We start from the raw sequence: 19,205 nt of genomic DNA, 5'->3' as shown, positions 1-19,205 counted from the left end.
AGAGGGACTTTTCATGCCCACGATAGGAAAGCATATCCTACACATCAGTAGCGATAATGGATTACGACTGATAAACTTAGCAGCAGCACTCAAAATGACAGTCCTCTCAGACCTCTCCTGATGGAAGAACAACGAGTCAGATTGATCACATCTTAATAGATTCAAGGCATGGAACAGACGTAATAAACTGCAGAAGTTATAGAGGCGCAAACATAGACTCAGATCATTGCCTAGTGATCTCAACATTGAGGGCTAGAATTTCAAACAAAAGTACAGAAAATAAAATGGATATAAAAAAATGAAATGTGCAAAAGCTGAGAGATGCGACAATTGCAGAACGGTTCTCGGAAAACCTGGGTCATGTGTTGAGAGGCGAAAGATACGAATTACTTCAAGTTATACTGGAAGGAAAAGTACAGGGCAAAAGATCAGTAGGAAGACGCCAGACGCCAGTACTCGTGGCTGAAAGACCTGAGGAGATGGTACGACCGCTCATCCACAGAGATTTTTTGCGCAGCAGTTTCCAAAACTACAATTGTCATTTGGATCGCCAACCTTCGAAAGGAGACGGCGCAATAAGAAGAAGAATAAGTTGAAATAATGCGATGACCTCTCCTGATGGAAGAACAACGAGTCAGATTGATCACATCTTAATAGATTCAAGGCATGGAACAGACGTAATAAACTGCAGAAGTTATAGAGGCGCAAACATAGACTCAGATCATTGCCTAGTGATCTCAACATTGAGGGCTAGAATTTCAAACACAAGTACAGAAAATAAAATGGATATAAAAAAATGAAATGTGCAAAAGCTGAGAGATGCGACAATTGCAGAACGGTTCTCGGAAAACATCACCAAAAGGTTAAGGAATCAAAATGTAAATGAAGAAGGCCAGACAGATATAGACACCTACTGAACGGAAGACATTAAAGCAGCAGCGAAAGATGAAATAGGAACAGAAATTTGTGCCCGTAAAAATCATTGGTTTAACGATGAATGCAAGAATGCAACAAAAGGAAAAAATGAAGCCTACAGAAAGATGCTTACCCGACAACTAGAACAACTGTAGAGAATTACCAGACAAAGAGAAGAAAAGAAAAGAGGATACCTAAAAGAAAAAAACGAAACCACTTACATAAGGAACTTAAAATATATAGAAAACCTCAATAGAGAGAAAGAATTCAGGAAAGGAAAGATGTATTGAGTAGATGGGTGGAATACTTTGATCAGGCACTTAATATGGAGGAAGAAGAAGAAAACCTGGAAGACGAAAGAGATGAGGTAAGGGAACCAGACGAGAGGGAAGAGGAATCACCAACGATTCTTAAAGTTAAAAATGCATTTAAAAAACTAGCCAGAAACAAATCGCCTGGAATAGATAGTCTCCCAGCTGAACTATATAAAGAAGGTGGTCATGATATCATTATGGCATTACAGTAACTTGCTCTAACCACAGAGGAATTACGCTTCTGAAGGCAGCGTATAAAATATTTTCCACAGTACTATGTCACTTAATGCACCATATGCAGAACGGATAGTAGGAAAATACCACGCTGGTTTCAGAGGTGGTAAATCTACAATTCATCAGATTGCAACCCTGAAACAAATTTTGGAAAAAACACTGGAATATGGCATTGATACTCATCACATATTTATAGACTACAAAGCAGCCTACGACTCTGTGAATAGAAGAGAAATGTTCAAAGCAATGAAAGAGCTCTAGGAATACCAAATCAGTTGGTAAATTTAACAAAACTAACTCTTGAAAAAGTTGACTTCAGAGGGAACTACCTGAACCTTTTAAAACAAATAATGGCTCTGAAAAAAGTAATATGTATATCACAAATTACAATTACTGGTTCAATATATAATAAATCTGTGCAAATCCTGGCCTATGCTGATGATATCAATATTGTTGGGAGAACGGAAAACGCTGTACGAGAGCGTATGTAGCATTAAAAGAATCAACTACAGAAATGGGTTTAATAATAAACACCAACAAAACGAAGTATATGAAAATAAGCACGCAGCCACAAATCCTGCGACCACTCGTTATAGAAAACGACGTCATTGAAGCAGAGAACGAATGTGTATACCTGGGAGTGCTCCTTAACACTGGGAAGATAAACCGCAGAATTTGCATAGCCGACAGATACTATTTTGGGCTCGATCTCCTCCTTAAATCCAAAATTATACCGAGAAATACAAAAATAAAACTCTACAAAACAATAATACGCCCAGTCCTAACATATGGTTCAGAGACCTGGACTCTAACAAAAAATAATGAAAACATGTTGGGATGATTCGAAAGAACAATAGTAAGGCGAATCTATGGAGCAGTGAACGAGAATTGAGTGTGGAGAAGACGATACAACTTCGAACTTTATAGAAAATACCAGGAACCTGATGTAAAACATATTAAGATAGGACGTCTGAGATGGATAGGGCATGTAATGAGGATGAAACAGAATGACCCAGCTAGAAAAACGCTCCTTGATAGACCAATTGGTCAGGAAAGAAGAGGAAGACCTAGAACAAGGTTCCTTGATAACATCGATGAAGACACGAGGAATATGGGAATACGTGCTTGGTGAAGAAAGGCGATAGATAGGGACGACTGGAGAGAAATTCTTGAGGAGGCTAGGTCCCACGCAGGGTTTTAAAGATAGAATGATGATAATGATATACCAAGTGGTGTTTAACAATTAATCCTTCAAAAACAGAGTATGTAATGGTAGAAGGTGAAGAAAGATACTTAGAACTAAGAGGAACTTCTTCTTTTTCTTATGGTGCCTATCCGTTACGGATGTTAGACACTAACATGGATATTCTGACTTTGTTGACTGCTGCCCTGAAAAGTATCCTAGTTTGCGACATTTTATGGTTACGACTAGTTCGCGCTCTTTACCCATTCTATGTAGTACTTCTTCGTTTTTAACTCTGTCTATCCAGGAAATCCTCAACATGCGTCTATAGCACCACATCTCAAATGTTTCGAGTCTCTTCACTGATGCTTCAGTTAAGGTCCATGACTCCACGCCATATAAAAGAACGGAGAATACGTAGCATTTTAGTAAACGAACTTTTATTTCCAATTTTATATCGTGGCTGTTAAAGATTTTTTTCATTTTGACGAAAGCTGATCTTGCCTTCTCGATCCTTATCTTAATTTCCGTCGATTAGTCCCACTGTTCATTTAAGTTTGCACTCAGATAACAAAAGTTGGTGATTTGTGTTATAGGTTGTTGGTTAACTAGTAATTGACCAGGTGGTATCCTATTTTTGCTTATAACCATGTATTTGGTTTTTTCGATGATAAAATCAAGCCCAAACCTGCTACTTACTTCTGCCACCCTGAAGACCTTCAAGACTGTCTGCAAAAATGACAGTATCATCAGCGTATCTTATGTTGTTCAATTGTTCTCCGTTATAAGTATTCCCTCGTGTTCCCTATAAGAGGAACACAAATCGAAAATACTGATACCCATAAATATCTCGATATAGCATTACAAACGGTCGGATTATAAAAAAAAATAGCATCTAAATTCAGCAATACGTCAATTGAATAGTATAGGGACTCTAAAATAACCACATCACTCGTTACACAAAAATTAGGATATACAAAAGTATCATATAAGTATTACTATAACCATACCATACATATGGTTTAGAACTTTGGAATATAAATAAAAAAGGATCCAAATTTACGAGCAATGAAAATGAGTTTGCGTAGATGTTGCAAACTTTGTAGAATAGATAGAATAATGAATATTGAAATCTGACAGCATATGGGCATAGACATTAACATCCTGGTCATGTCAAAAGGATGATTGATCAACGATGACCAAAGCGAATGTTACCGTGGATTCCCACCAACAAACAGCAGGAAAATGAGTAGACCAGAAAGATCGTAGAAACGGTGCAATGGAAAATAAAGGTCTACAAGAAGATAACTGGAAGAATCGCATTGTAAAATAAAAACCAAGTGTAAGTCGTATAATAAAAAAGTGTTGCATAAACTTTTCATATTCGTGGGAAATTAGGATCATTCCATAAATATTGTAAAATATACTATATTTTTTTAAATAAGTACCGACAAGTAATATTTTTGGTTATAGATTAAAACTGTTGATGTAAAGCCAGCTCACTAGGAATGAAAAAAAAGACAGATTTTCCAAAACAAAAGAATATTTAATTACCTGGTTTACTTCATAAATTTTAACTATGTAAATAACGTAAAATGGAAAATTTTTGTAAAACTTCCATAAAAAAACAATTAAATCCAACGTCGTTTCAAAAATTCCTCGGAACAAATCGGCAACCATGTACAGAATTTCAGCCGCAGGCCGCAATGTCTCATTCAGACATGAGGCTGTAGTTCAGTCATTGACGTTCGGCTTTCTCCGTCAAAACACGACTGTGTATATATAACTGCTTCTCCCGATTCGTCCAAAAGAACGAAACCCTAGATATTGAATCGAGTGAGCTGTCATATTCATAGACGTTTTGACCGATTTTGTACGTAAACTGAGGCACGCCTATCTTAATTTAAAATTAAAACAATGTGTTCAAGACAGTGATATAAAACATCAATTTATAGCAAGGACTACTTTATTTTATGGTTAATTTTGAGTGAACGTACTTACCTCTTCGTTTTAAAAACTTTTTCAGTTATCACATTTTGCAATTGCCGGGTGCATTTATAAAAGCAGTGATTATATTTTATATGTGAACTGAAGCCTGTGATTTGGACAATTTTGTGTATTTTTCGTTGACTTTTAGGTATAAACATTCAAAAATAGGTGAGTTATTTATCCATTTGTTATTTAATTAATATTTCGTTGCAAAAAACAACTATTATTTCTGCTTCTATTTATTTTTAGTGAATCATTCCTGAACTATGTATTACATACATTCCAACAATTTATTTGGTTAATTCCCGGAAAAAAGTACAATGTTATCTATATGTAATGTATACACTTGTTATCGTTTATAACATTCAGTTTTTAATATGATTTAAATTGTTTTTAGTAGCTAACTAGCAGACTTTCGTCCAAATATAAAGGAATACAGTATGTATTTCACATTTCAACTAGTGTTTGGTATTGACTGCAAAAAAGATATTACCTAACCTAACTTTTACTCCTTAATCGATGTAAGAAGCTTCAAAGACAGCTTTCTATTGTTTTGTTTGAGAGTGATAGAGGCTAAAATAATCACTGGTGTATTTTTTTAATTCATAAGTATTTAAACCACGTTTTGTTAAACAATATAATATCGATCTTCATTATAGAGAATGAGTAATAGTAAACAGATTGTTGAGATAGGTCATGATCATCTCAAAATTTTTGTAACGGTACAGTAATATTATGTATTGTAGTATAATTTTGTTAAAGACGGGCCAAGTGTAAGAAAGTATTTTGATTAAATCACATTTAAGTGCTGCCTTATCAGGCCAATTCACAAAAACTTTAAGTACCTTAAAAGTTTTTGTGGACATTCATAATAGAAAATATTATGAATGTTTGAAAGGCGTGTACTTTTCCTTGTTTACTAAAACGGCGTTCGTGTTTTTTGTATACCTTATTGTTTATATTTTGTTTTACTTTTTTTATTCTGGAACATGTTTTCCGATAGTATTTACCTGTGGTTTACAAGTTTTCAGTGAGGTTTTACCACTTGCCCTGAAAAATATCTTCTCAATTCTTACTTCTTTACTCTTTACCGATAGATCTCGTAAGTTTTATGTGCAACGTGTTGATATTTACATGTGCAAGTGACTTGTGAACCATAAATGAAAATAGAAAATTCTTTTCTTTTATCGGATCTTTTAGGCGTTTTTTCCTTGTTTTTTTAAAAGTCAAAGTTGTTTTCATCAAATTTTCATTATGTTAACATCCCCTCATATGTTTTTCTATACTTAGTGTTTTTGTGTTAAAGATTTTTTTTTTGTTCCAAAGTTTGTAGAAAAATTACGTTATAATAAGGAGGGTGGATCACGAAATTTAAAATAAAGCTTCCATATACATTACATTTGTTCAGTTTCTTTAATAGACATAATTATATCTCCTAACAAATGTATTAAAATTTCCATTTTTGTGAAACAAAGTATAGGAGAACAATCTCTGTTTGGGTTAACAATAACGTGTTCAAAAATCGGTACATTGGCAATTTTTCACTTCTTTGATAACATGCACAATACATTTATATAAATTGTCTTTACTCACGTGGTCAAGCTCTAGAAACAATAAGTTAGTTCATTGAATATACTTGAAAAATTCGAAGACTGAATGGAATCTCTGGGATTCTAAGAACTTTAAAAATACGGAATTCAATGTTTTCTGTACCAACCTATCTGGGTATACAAAAAAAAACATAATAAATGAACTACAGACATAAATATGTATTTTATAGGTGAAAGATTCATGTTTTGGGTGCTGCTATAAAATTATTTCCTGCAAGATTTATTTCTCTGCGTAATTCTTTTACAGATTTTATCTCTTTTAACGTCTTCTATTAACCCAAATTTGTATACATTTCCGTAACATACAGTGTGTCCGTAAAGTATGGAATAAATTCGATATTTCCTAAATGAAAAGCCTTTTAAAAATTTTTTTTTATTTTGCAATACATTTTACAATAAAATTTCATTATACAAGGTGTTACACATTACAGTGATGACGTCATAGGCTCTTTTTTAAATGTAACACCCTGTATTTTAGGACATTTTTAGATCGATAAAAATGAGCTGATTCCAAAAAAGTATAATACTGGGGCCAACGGATATAATTTGAAAGATATGTGCTTAGAAAATAAATTTTTCTTGAAAAGGTAAAAGAAATAATAAGTTAGACTTACTCACAATCAATTTAATTTAACTAATCGGACGACCGGTTTCGCTTTCTATAATATGCAAAGCATCTTCAGGTCACGATACAAAGTTAAAATGCTGAAAATAATAATCCCATATTAGGGTGTTGTCTAATAAAGATAAAAACAAAGATAAAAACATAGGTAGGTGATATAAATTATATAAATTACAGCAATTATGCCAATATTACATGTCTGTGGTTTTATAAATGAATAAAATGTTTAAGCAGACAAGGTAAGACCCACAAATTGGTAACATAGTCTATTAAACTGTAATGAATTAATAAATAAACCAATAAATTAAGTTTATTCCATACTTTCCGGACACATTTCTTGTGAATTTTTTGTCATATTTCCTTTTACCATCTTTGTTATAGTCTTTTTAAATTTTACTTTTCTATCATCCCAAATGCTCATCGATATGCAATGAATCATTCATTTAAGTTCCTTTGCCATTTGTTTTTTGTTGAAGCGCTTGATTATGTTAAATGCTTAAGTAGAATGTTAAGTAGAGTGACTGAAAACAATTATCAAAGGACTCAACGTAAAATCGTGCGGAATCAATATTATGCAAGAAAGTGTGAATATTTACTATACTGTTCTGTTTGTAACTGACAACTTATTACAAAAATGCAAATCTTCACTAATCTGCAATCTGTAGGTAGAGTGGTCAAACTGGGGAGATCATGGGTCAGTGTTAGAGACTCAAAAAGGGTCAGACTGATTTACCTACTTATGAATTATGGATTTCCATCTCTTCCTCTTTTACTGGGCCAGATTCGTTATCCAGACCGATTGAAACGATTATAGATTGACAGTGTTCTTCAATGTTATTATCAACAATCCACAATCTTTCTTCCTTTTTACAGCATTGATCCAGTTAACTTTTGTTACGTTTTTTATGGAATTTTGTTTGACAAAAGTTGTTTGACATGCTTCAATTTAAGAGTTGTATTTTGTCTGGCTACTTCACCTTTTACTTGAGCCCCCGTTAACTCTATTGGATTTAGATGACAATGATTAGGTGGCAGGCGTAATACCGTTAAGTATTCCTTTTGTTTTTGCCATTTCGTCAATGAAATTTTTATAGTACGATTTATGTTGGCATGCTATTCCTAATAATTCCGTTTTAAGCGTAGTCTGATCATATGGTATTGTTTTGCGTTGGGACCAGTCAATTATATCTACTTTTTTCTATGAGACCGTCGGTAACTTCTTTACTAATTTTAAGTGACAGCTGGATTGTTATAGAAAAAACAACGACAGCATTATTTGGTAGAAACTCCAATACCTGAGAAAAGAAATCCTCAAAAACATCGAATCATTTCTTCGTAGTAATCTTTAATGGATTTTGAAACGAACTCAAATAAACCATTCTCCACAAAACCATATTTGCTACCAATGTGCGTGATTATTTATCGTCGACCCTTTTATGTAGGAGCAGTTAAACCAGCAGAATATCCTTATACTCCAGTCGTCAGGGACGAATATACCACTAAACCTCTAAAAATTATACGAACAAGCTGAATTTTGTCAAGAATATTAATTTTGGGACCCGAAAAAAGATGCAAAAAAGTTTACCACTTTTACCACTGGGTTTCCCCTCTGCGAGGGGGGTAAAAACTTTTTGTCTAGAATGAACCGTTCTCTTAGAAACAACACTTGAAGCGAACGTCTTCATCGACGGCCACTTCAAGCGTTGTTTCTGAGAAGACGGTTCATTCTATACAAAAAGTGTTAATAATCATGTTTCTTTAAAATTAACTCAGCTACATTTTTCATTCAAAACATTTTTTTCTACATAGCAAAAACCGAATTCTTTTTCGAAGTAATTTCCATAATTTATCTCGGCCAAAGTGAAGAAAATTATTATCTCTTATATGAAACTCCTTGTTTAAATAGAACTAATGAACTTTTCTCCGAAGGACGTATATCTTTATCATCCTTAACTTCATTCTTAACATTACCTCAAAGAATTGAATCCATTTTATTAAAATGGATTCAATTCTTTGAGGTAATGGATTAATGGAGTCTATTAAAATCTGGTAACCTGGACGGCCAGTTTGCTGGTCCATCCCTTACGAACAATCTTTCACCAAAATGATCATTATGTTCACCACGTACTAATTCGTTAATGTGCAGAATAGTAGTGAAAGTTAGATTAATTAATTGGCTATGCCAAAAGCATTATACAATAAAAAAAAATATTCATTTCTAAAAATCATCGTTATTTAATTCTTGGTGCATTTGAATATATTTTTCTTTGGATATACTCCTACACTTGTGTGTTAGTTTTCGGTAACTGTTACCAACACACTCATTTTGTTTTCCTCTGTCAGACTAGTTTTTCTTTGTTCATGTTTTTCATGCCATTGAACCACTGCGGTTAAACCGATCTTTCAATTTTTCGACGGTATCTTTTCTAGGTTGCCCTCTATCAGGAAACCGTTCTTTATCTTGATAAATTCTAGCTCATATTAATGCATTTTTATTGCAGTCCCCAATAACTAGATCATATCTACCATTTCATTAGTAGTAAATTCATTATTGCTAATTTAGGGTGAATTAATTAATGAATTAATAAACAATAATGGTTGCTAATTTAAGTTGTATCACCATACCGAATTAATAAACAATGATAGAAAACTGTCAATCATTCACGACCAACTCAAAATTTGTTAATAGTTAATAAGTTTGAATACCTACTTAATATGGTAATACATAGTAGTTTTCCATAGTGATATACGGGGTAATACATTCAAAATTGTCAAAAAAATAATCTACATGCGTTTTGACTTACTCTGTATTCGATTTATGAGTGTTATGGAAATTAATCATTTTTATTATTATTAAAAAACTATGATTGCTACTATGATATACAGGGCGTTTAACTTGATACGATTTTTGTGTAATAGTGGTTATAACTTTTTAAATACCCAATATAACAGGCTACAACTATATATTGTTGTGATGGGGAAGAAGAGCAGATTTCTAATTTAGAATAAAGAAGCCGTTGAGATTTATTACAATTATTTGCCCCCCTCCCATCCCCTTGGCAGTAAAAGTAAGCAAAGCTCTTAGCCTCCCCCCTCTCATGTTACGAAAACATGGGTATATGTATTTTTTTAATGTATTCTGTTTCTTTATTAATTCATGAGCAGCAGTTATAATTCTAGAAATAAGAAAATAGATCTATGATAAAAGACTTTAACGAACATAATATTCAATTAACCAAACTTTATTGACACGGCATTCAACACAGAGTAAGGTACAAATATTTATAATCTTAAGTAATATTACAAACAAAACAAACTTCTTTTAAATTTTTGATATACATATTAATACCAATTAACAGTCGTCAGTCCATGACACCCGAATTCATGATTTTAAGTTTTCGATGATATTAGATGTTTGCTGCTCACTGTTGTGTCTGCTCACTTTCATCCGATTTTAGAATGTCTACGAACGTCGTTCTCATCGACCATATAACATCGTGGCGCTCAAAATTTTGAGTAATGCCCATTAGTTCATTAGCATGACGAGCAGCGACTCTTATAAGCCTAACTTGTTACTCAGTATGCATCTTAACTTTTTTATGGATCTTCTCTATGTGTCGATTTATTGACATGACCGAATCATGATAAAGACCGTTTTGCACGTTCGACTTAATAGTTTCAATTTTACCGTCGGACGGAAATAATCGTAGGGTATTTGCAGAAAATCTTTGAGCCAAGCATTCAAGAGCAGTACTAAATTGACTGGAATATTGAGAAATTGTCCTCCATCATCCAAAACCAACTCATCAACTGTTTGTTTTACTTGCACTGGTGGTGGAAGAAACCTGTTGTCCAGTAGTTTAAATAAGCCACTTCTTGGACATCATTATGTTTCTACATTTGACAATTTGAAGCAAGTATTGGATTTTACGTACAAATTCTGAATACTATTTAATGTCTGGAAATTAGAAAGATCTTCAATTTCGATTGAACTACAAACGTCAGCTAACAAATTTCCTGAAAACTCTAAACTGGATCCTTCTAAATGTTCCTTAATTGTAACGCCACGATCAAATATATATTTGTCTAATTCAAATATAAATGTATTGCGTGGATAGGAATATGTGTAAAAAAGTAAATAACTACTGCTGAAGTTATCACCATCTAGACCCCCCATGTCAACAAAAATACGCATAGCTAAGACCCCTCCGCACCCTATGATGCTTACGTAATACTTGAACAGTCCCAAATTACAAGATGTTCCTTTAAAAAAATATATAACTTTGATCTGACATGTCGTTATGAAACACCCTGTAAGATTGTAACTAATTTTAAAATATGGAGTTAAAAGCTATCTACAGTTTTTGGTAACTTTTTTTTTGTATCTTTTACTACTACTCATTTACTGAGCTTCCTCACACTATTCTATCACCCCGTATATTGGTATTAACCTGATATTATAGGTACTGATGGAGTATGATATTCAATGTTGCATATTTTCATGGATCGCATCGTCGTTTGTATTTTATATAGTATTGATTTTATTAAAATGGACACTCCTCATTTTGGAGTGTTTACCACTTTGTTAAGAACAACTGCTTTTCTTTCTCGGTTTCAGTAAAGGTCACCACATTCATTTTAAGTTTTTCTATTTCCGATACAATAATGTTGATTTTGTGTTAACTCCCTGAATATTCATGTTCCCATATTCACTAACCATTGCGTTGTCTGCTTTTGTCGTTTAGGATTAGATCTTCTCTTTCAACCAAGGGAATGTTTAAGATTTTTAGCAAATTTTTACGTATATTATAGAGATAGCCTGCTTCTAAAACCATACTCTTTTATTCGAGCTTGTGACCGCCAACTACAATCCCTATAAAACAAATAAAACCCCCCAAAAATTTAAAAATTTATAAATGCGTCTAAAACAAAATACAAACTAAAGATAATCTTTATAAAATAATAATAAAATAAAAATTTAATAAAATACAAAATTAAAAAAAAAATCATAAAACATATTTTTATATTTACTTAACATATATTTTATATTTATATTTTTATAATTTTAAAACGTAGTTTTAATGTTACTTATTTTTTATGTCTAAAAATCTATAGCTATTATACCCAAAATATTGCTAAATGCCATTATCTAACCTACTATTTTATCGCAGATAAAATTATATTACATAGTAATCAAAAGTCTCGCTATCAAAACTGATAATACCTGAGCTTGTTTCTTTATCACAAATGATGATTAAAACCTTTTATTGGAACTGGTAAATATTTATTGTTTTACATAACAGTACAATCATTTTATGTTATTTATGACTCATCGGGTAATCTCAGAATTGATTATTATTTGTATGGAAGGAGAGAAAGTACCATTTAAATACAGCGTTAAATTCTGGTAAAGTGAAATCAAAAAGAAATATTCATGTTTGGCATATATAGATCTCAGATCTTCTGATCTGAGGCCATTAAACTTTTCTTATGTCAAAAATATTATACAGGGTGAGTCATGAGGAACTTTACATACTTCTACCATATTTGTGTAATTGACCATTTATTTCATTTTGGTGTAGTGTTTATACGGCTCATTTGATTTTTTTAATTTTTGCATGATACAGTACACTATTATCAAACATTCGACTGGTATTAGCCAAACTAAAAAATTCCAGGACTGGCTTTGGAAAAATTAATTTAGGGATTCGTATTAAATATTACACCCTGTATATATTTTTTTATAAGTAATCACAATAAGTGATGTTCAAACTACATAAATAGCCAATGAAAACGACATATGCGACAATGTTGTCGCACTTTTATTAAATTTTTAGTGAACGATCAAATCTTACCAAAAATACCAAACCATAATGAAGTATCAAATTATAAGGTAATTAATTTAAACAAATGTTATAAATTTCAAACATTTTAATTGAAATGATAAACTGAGTCACTGCACAACAAAAAACAGTAACTACTAACAATAACGAAGAACAATTTAAAAAAAAACTAAAAATATGTACATAGTTATGATAAACCCATAAATTAGAACTGGAAAAGATACAATAATGGTAACAAAATAAAAATAATTCAAAATAGATTTTCGAAATGGAACCCTGCAGCCTGTACACATTTTTGTTGCCGAATTGTTAATTGACGTATTGAATTACGGATACTCTGGGGATCGTTTCTAATAGTATTACAACAATGTATAATTCTATCAATTAATTGTTGTCGGTTATTAATATTCACTGCGTAAACTAGTTGCTTCAATCGTCCCCAAATATGGTAATCAACGGGATTGAAATCAGGGGATCTTGAAGGCCACGAAATAGGACCTGCACGTCCTATCCACCTGTTGCCATAAACATTATTGAGATGTCTCACTGCCAGTAAAAAGTGTGGGGGTGCCCCATCATGCTGAAAATACATCCCTCGGATAGCAACGTTCGCGTTGGCAAGCAAATTCGGCAAAATATTTTGTAGAAAGTTCAAATAGACCTGCCCTGTTAAAGGACCATCAAAAAAGTGAGGACCTACTAATTGGTTATTTATGACACCAATCCACACGTTAACCGAAAACCTTCTGAGAACGACGTTCTCGAGTAGCATGGTAATTTTCTTCTGCCCACACATGTGAATTTCGTGAATTATTTATCCCGTCTCTGGTAAATTGGGCTTCATCTGTAAATAGTGTCCTGTATAGCGTTGGTCGATTATTGTTAATCCATCTACAAAATTCCAACCTATCGATCTCATCTCCAGCATGTAGTCGCTGAACCATTTGAATGTGATATGGGTATAGATTATTTTTTTGTAAGACTCTACTTACTTTTGATTGAGTAACATTGAGTTCTCGACTTACTTGTCTAGTGCTTATTGTAGGGTTCATAGTAACGGCGTCCATAATGTCATCTTCCTGTGCTTCATCTACATGTCGCTCTGTTGTTCCACTAGGAAAAGTGCCATTTTCTCGCAAATAATTAAAAACTGACCCAAATGTTGGATGACTGGGAGTTCGACGATTAGGAAATCTCCTGCGATATTCTCTACTAACAGCCCTACCATTCCCATTACAGAATCCATAAACAAATATTATGTCTGCATATTCTGTGGTCGAAAACTGATGTGGCATTTTGAACGAAAGTAACAAAAGCTCTACCAAAACTAACACAATGTACTTAACGTAGATATGACAGAAGAAATATGTATTCTTGTACACATAAATAACAATTGATAATGACAATAATGACAATGGGTATAAAATATCAAGAAACGTCAAACGGTCAACGCCAACCTTCATTTTAATCTTTTTTAGATTTATTTTTATTTAGTACAGTTGATGCAATGTAATTATTATTTGACATAAAATTTTAATCATTTACAATCAACAAAAACTAACACACACAAGAGGTTTGACTTTTTAATCAATTTAATTTATTATTTATCGAAAATAATGCCCCAATACGATCTATGAGTAAAAAATTTAAAATTGAAAAACAATTGATTCTATCATAGAGATAATACAAAGTGACAGTAAAGATGTTAATTTTCTACGTATTAGATTATGTTGTAGGAACTCATTTTAATTAAAATGTTTGAAATTTATAACATTTGTTTAAATTAATACCTTATAATTTGATACTTCATTATGGTTGTTCTATTTTTGGTAAGATTTGATCGTTCACTAAAAATTTAATAAAAGTGCGACAACATTGTCGCATATGTCGTTTTCATTGGCTATTTATGTAGTTTGAAAATCACTTATTGCATTTTAAAAAAAATTTTATACAGGGTGTAATATTTAATACGAATCCCTAAATTAATTTTTCCAAAGTCAGTCCTGGAATTTTTTAGTTTAGCTAATACCAGTCGAATGCTTGATAGTAGTGTACTGTATCATGCAAAAATTAAAAAAATCAAATTAGCCGTATAAACACTACACTAAAATGAAATAAATGGTCAATTACACAAATCACCCTGTTAATTAATAAAGAAGAGGAGTTGACATTTTTTAGTGGCCACATGATATGCTCCCTGAGGGACTCTACATATGGTAGAAATATGTAAAGTTCCTCATGACTCACCCTGTATACAAAACTAAACCCCCTCGACTTAATTTCAACCCCTCGGCAAATTTCTGTAGTCAGATAATTTTCTTTTCTGTTTTACTGTTGGTTTTTAATAGTCAAATATATGTATAGGAAGGACATTGTACATAAAATATGTCTAGAATTTTTTGAGGAATTCAAAAATTGTATAATGTACCTACAGGATAATGTATTTGAAATAAGAAAGTTGCTATTGGCCACTGTGGTATGACACACCACGTATGAAAAGTTTTTATTGCAAAAAATGCACAACTAAAAATACCAATCGACGTGTCCGAACGTTTTTTTGAACACGTCCCTATTTATTATTATTGACTTGTCATCTGTGTACATTCCTGCCTCTCTGCCAGTGTTTGTTTTTATTCAATGTACTTATCGGTTTTTTATACTAGGTATTGTTAATAGGTTTAATGATTTCTAACCGTCCTAATCACAGTTGTCTTTATTTCCGGTCTTAAACTGAAATAAACGTCCGGTACAGGAAGTCGCTCTATAAAAAGTCGCCGCTAAGTTTATCTTTAAGTGTTTATCAAGCTACTGATATCGATTTTTAATTTCTAATTCTCATTGATCTATATATGTTTTCTTTAAAAGGACTCTCTAATCTAAAGGAATGCCTTGTATAGTATATACAAATATATATAGTATATATTTTATATTATATTATTTACTGTCTTATCGTGAATATTTCTTGCTTTTTTTTTCTTGTTTCTTATGCTGTTATCTCTTGAAGATAAACATGCAACCATGTGGTCGAAATTATAACACTACTGTCAAACATAGGTGTTCTTAATCATTGCTACCTGATTATTAACAATTAAGTGATGAATTCATATTACAAATATGTCACCACTTCGATTAGAAACTTTGCTACTCGAATAATTATGCACTGGATACAGGAAGCTTTGTCTCAAGAAAAGTTCCACGACGCCTTAATATATCACAAAATGTTGTGACTACAACATGGCTAAATGGTTACCTGCTAAACAACATCAGATATGCAGATGACACCATACTATTTGCGGATAGCTTAGAAGACCTACAAGTTCGTATGAACAAAATCACGTATTACAGACAACAATATGGACTCAATATAAACGTTAAGAAGACAAAGTTTATGATAATTATAGCAAGAAAAGGATAACAGAAGGTCAACTCTACGTCCAATCCCAATCCCCTGTAGAAAGAGTGACGCACTACAACTACCTCGGCACCATAATAAATGAAGAATGGACCAACAACCAGGAGATTAGAGCACGCATCGGAAAAGCTAGACCCACCTTCATACGGATGGGGGTCTTCTTCAAGAGTTACAACCTCTCTCATGATACAAAAGTAAGAATGCTGCGATGTTACGTCTTCTCTGTCATTTTTTATGGTGTTGAATCCTGGACCTTGAACGAAGATATGTGCAGAACACTGGAAGCATTTGAGATGTGGCTATATCGGATAGTACACACACACATAGTGTGTGTGTGTGTGTGTGTGTGTGTGTGTGTATTTGTAAACAGTAGTTTAATCCATTTTAGTTCATGAAATGTACACAGAATCAGAAAAATGCGCTTTCTAATTCTTGTATTTGTCTTTGTAAAACGTATTCAGAAATCGATTAGTTATAAACCTTCTAATAGTAAGCGTCTTTAATGTACACATTACAAATTGACTTTATATTCAATGACTTGCAAGTTTGGTAAGGATCTAACATGACTTTACGGCTACATTCTACATAGAAATTCACGAACAATAGATAAACCCTAATATATACATAATTTTGGTAAATTAAAATAGATAAAGTCCAATGTATTTTTGCGTTTTAATTTGTTGATTAAAATTCAAAAATCCATTGTGAAATTTGGATCGGCTTTAATAAAGTAAGACACAATGTACATGTATATATTAAAATACATAAATATCACACTATTGGAAACATCAAAATTAAACGGTGGATACGACATCTTTCTTCCTTTACTTTTTAACTTATCCTGGAAGCTATTATGCTAGAGGCACTGGACCACGACACAACCGGTGTGGTAGTAATTATAGGCTTGCTCGATATATATCGATTAATCGAAAACATCGATATTTACCATTCCATGCATCGAATCAATCCGATAATCAATCAATCTTTATAGTACATGTTTTACGATATATCGATGTATTTTATTCATGATATGCATCGAATACACACCTCATACATTTATTATATAGACATGTCAAATGAAGATTTTTAGCTCCATTCAAGCCATCTTCTCCGAACCGTGATCTTTTCCAACCATTTCTGTTCCCTAACTGACAAGTCTCTCCTAGCCTAACTTCTCAATTGTTGATCAAAAATCAAAATAGTACAACCAAAAGTATTTCAACATGGCGGCTGTGCATGTGCTCGTCTCATGATGAAAAGCGCGCTGACGATATCATGTTATTAGCCGAGGATATTGATGTTATTGGCAGACAATAATCCAAAAATGCATAACATGCTTACATTATGTCTTATACACGAATCAGGATAAAAAAAAAATTTGATATAAGGTTGAATGCTCGAATAAATGAACTGAAAAATTAAAGGAAAATGGAAGAAAAGGTTGCCAGTTGCCAACCGTAGTCCGTTTGAAGAGGTTTACTCTCCGGACACTGGAACTCAGTTAAGCATGGGTGTTTGTTACCTGAAGTAAAATCTAATTAAAATATTAAACATCATATAATATTATCAACATCATGTACAATCTTTGGTAACATTTTTCATTTTAAAGGGTTTTTACCCAAATATTTTGGTGGCTCAGGCATGGTAACCTGTATTTTAACCTGATGATGGAACAGTTGTTCCGAAAACGTTCGTGCTTGTAATGTTGCCCTTTTAAGGGTTTTTATAAAATAAAATATACCCACATTCAAAGACTAACCTCTTTTGTTATACGTGGTATACAGCCAGCTACAGGAATTATTTTCCTTGTGGATTTTGTTAAAGGAAAATATTGAGCACAATTTTAATAATCATTCTCTCTCCTGTTGCCGACAAGAATGTAGCGTAGAATAATTTTTAAATAATTTTAAACTGTTTGTCCTTGTTTTAGTGTAGTGTTATGTACAATTTATGTTTAATTTCATGTTTATTACATTCTGCGCTTGCTGGATAGCCCAAATTTGACGAAATGCCCCTGATGATGCTGTAGAAAGCGAAAGTACTTGGGCAAGATTTTATTATTAAAATTGTGCTCGATATTTGCCTTGAATTTTTCAAAAAACCAAATTTGTTGTCTTCACCAAGAACTAAAGGCTCAAGTATTTATTAACAACCACAACATCGAGCGTGTACGCAAATATAAAAAATATCTTGGAAATTTTTCATACACGAGAATAATAACTTCGCAATGAAACTAGGAGCAATAATTGAAAGTGCACGTAATTTATTTACGAAAATCTTCTGCAATGAAACTTCAAGTATCAATATAAAAATGGGTATTATACATTTGGTATCCTATTTTGTGTAGAATCAGCCACTCTAACGAAAACGATGATAAGAAAGGCAGAAGTTTTCAAAAATTACATATAAAGAAATCTTGTGAAGACTTTTAGAAGAAAGAAAACTAAACAATAAAAAAGATACGAAAAGTATATAATATATATATATATATATATATATATATATATATATATATATATATATATATATATATATATATATATATATATATATATATATATATATATATATATATATAACGAGTTTATTACAGCTGCCGCCGTTTCTCGCAACCTAGATTCCAACGCTTGCGATCGTTCCAGTCATCTACTTGTAGACCCCTATCTTCCATTGCACCTTTTACTTCTTGTCTCCACGATCTTCTTGGTCTTCCCTTTTTCCTGCGGTTGGTGGGGATCCACTGTAATATTCTCTTTGGCCATCGTTGATCATTCATCCTTTCTACATGGCCATACCATTTCAGCCTTTTGCATTCTATAGTTTCCAGGACGTCAATGTCTATGCCCATACGCTCTCTGATTTCAGTATTCCTTACTCTATCTCTTCTAGTGAGTGTATATATATATATATATATATATATATATATATATATATATATAAATATATATATATATATATATATATATATATATATATATATATATCTCGGATATATATTTATATATGTATAAAGTATATAAATATATCGGATCTATAATATCTAAAGAAGGCACTACCAAAAGAGACATCGAAAACAGAACGCA

The 19,205-nt window shown here is 32.5% G+C and overlaps 1 protein-coding gene across 1 annotated transcript in view; it reads left to right on the top strand.

The window, feature by feature from the left end:
- Window positions 1-4,445: 4,445 nt before the first annotated feature.
- LOC140434503 (very long chain fatty acid elongase AAEL008004-like) overlaps window positions 4,446-19,205 on the top strand; it is a 187,071-nt gene continuing 172,311 nt past the window's right edge. The window contains exon 1 of the mRNA XM_072522815.1: window positions 4,446-4,803. The gene's annotated coding sequence lies outside the window, so the exon portion shown is untranslated. The remainder of the gene's footprint in view (window positions 4,804-19,205) is intronic.

This window comes from Diabrotica undecimpunctata, chromosome 2, assembly GCF_040954645.1.
Source record: "Diabrotica undecimpunctata isolate CICGRU chromosome 2, icDiaUnde3, whole genome shotgun sequence".
Taxonomy (NCBI): Eukaryota; Metazoa; Arthropoda; class Insecta; order Coleoptera; family Chrysomelidae; genus Diabrotica; species Diabrotica undecimpunctata.
Note: the sequence above shows the minus strand (reverse complement) of the source record. Positions and strands in the feature narration are given on the sequence as shown.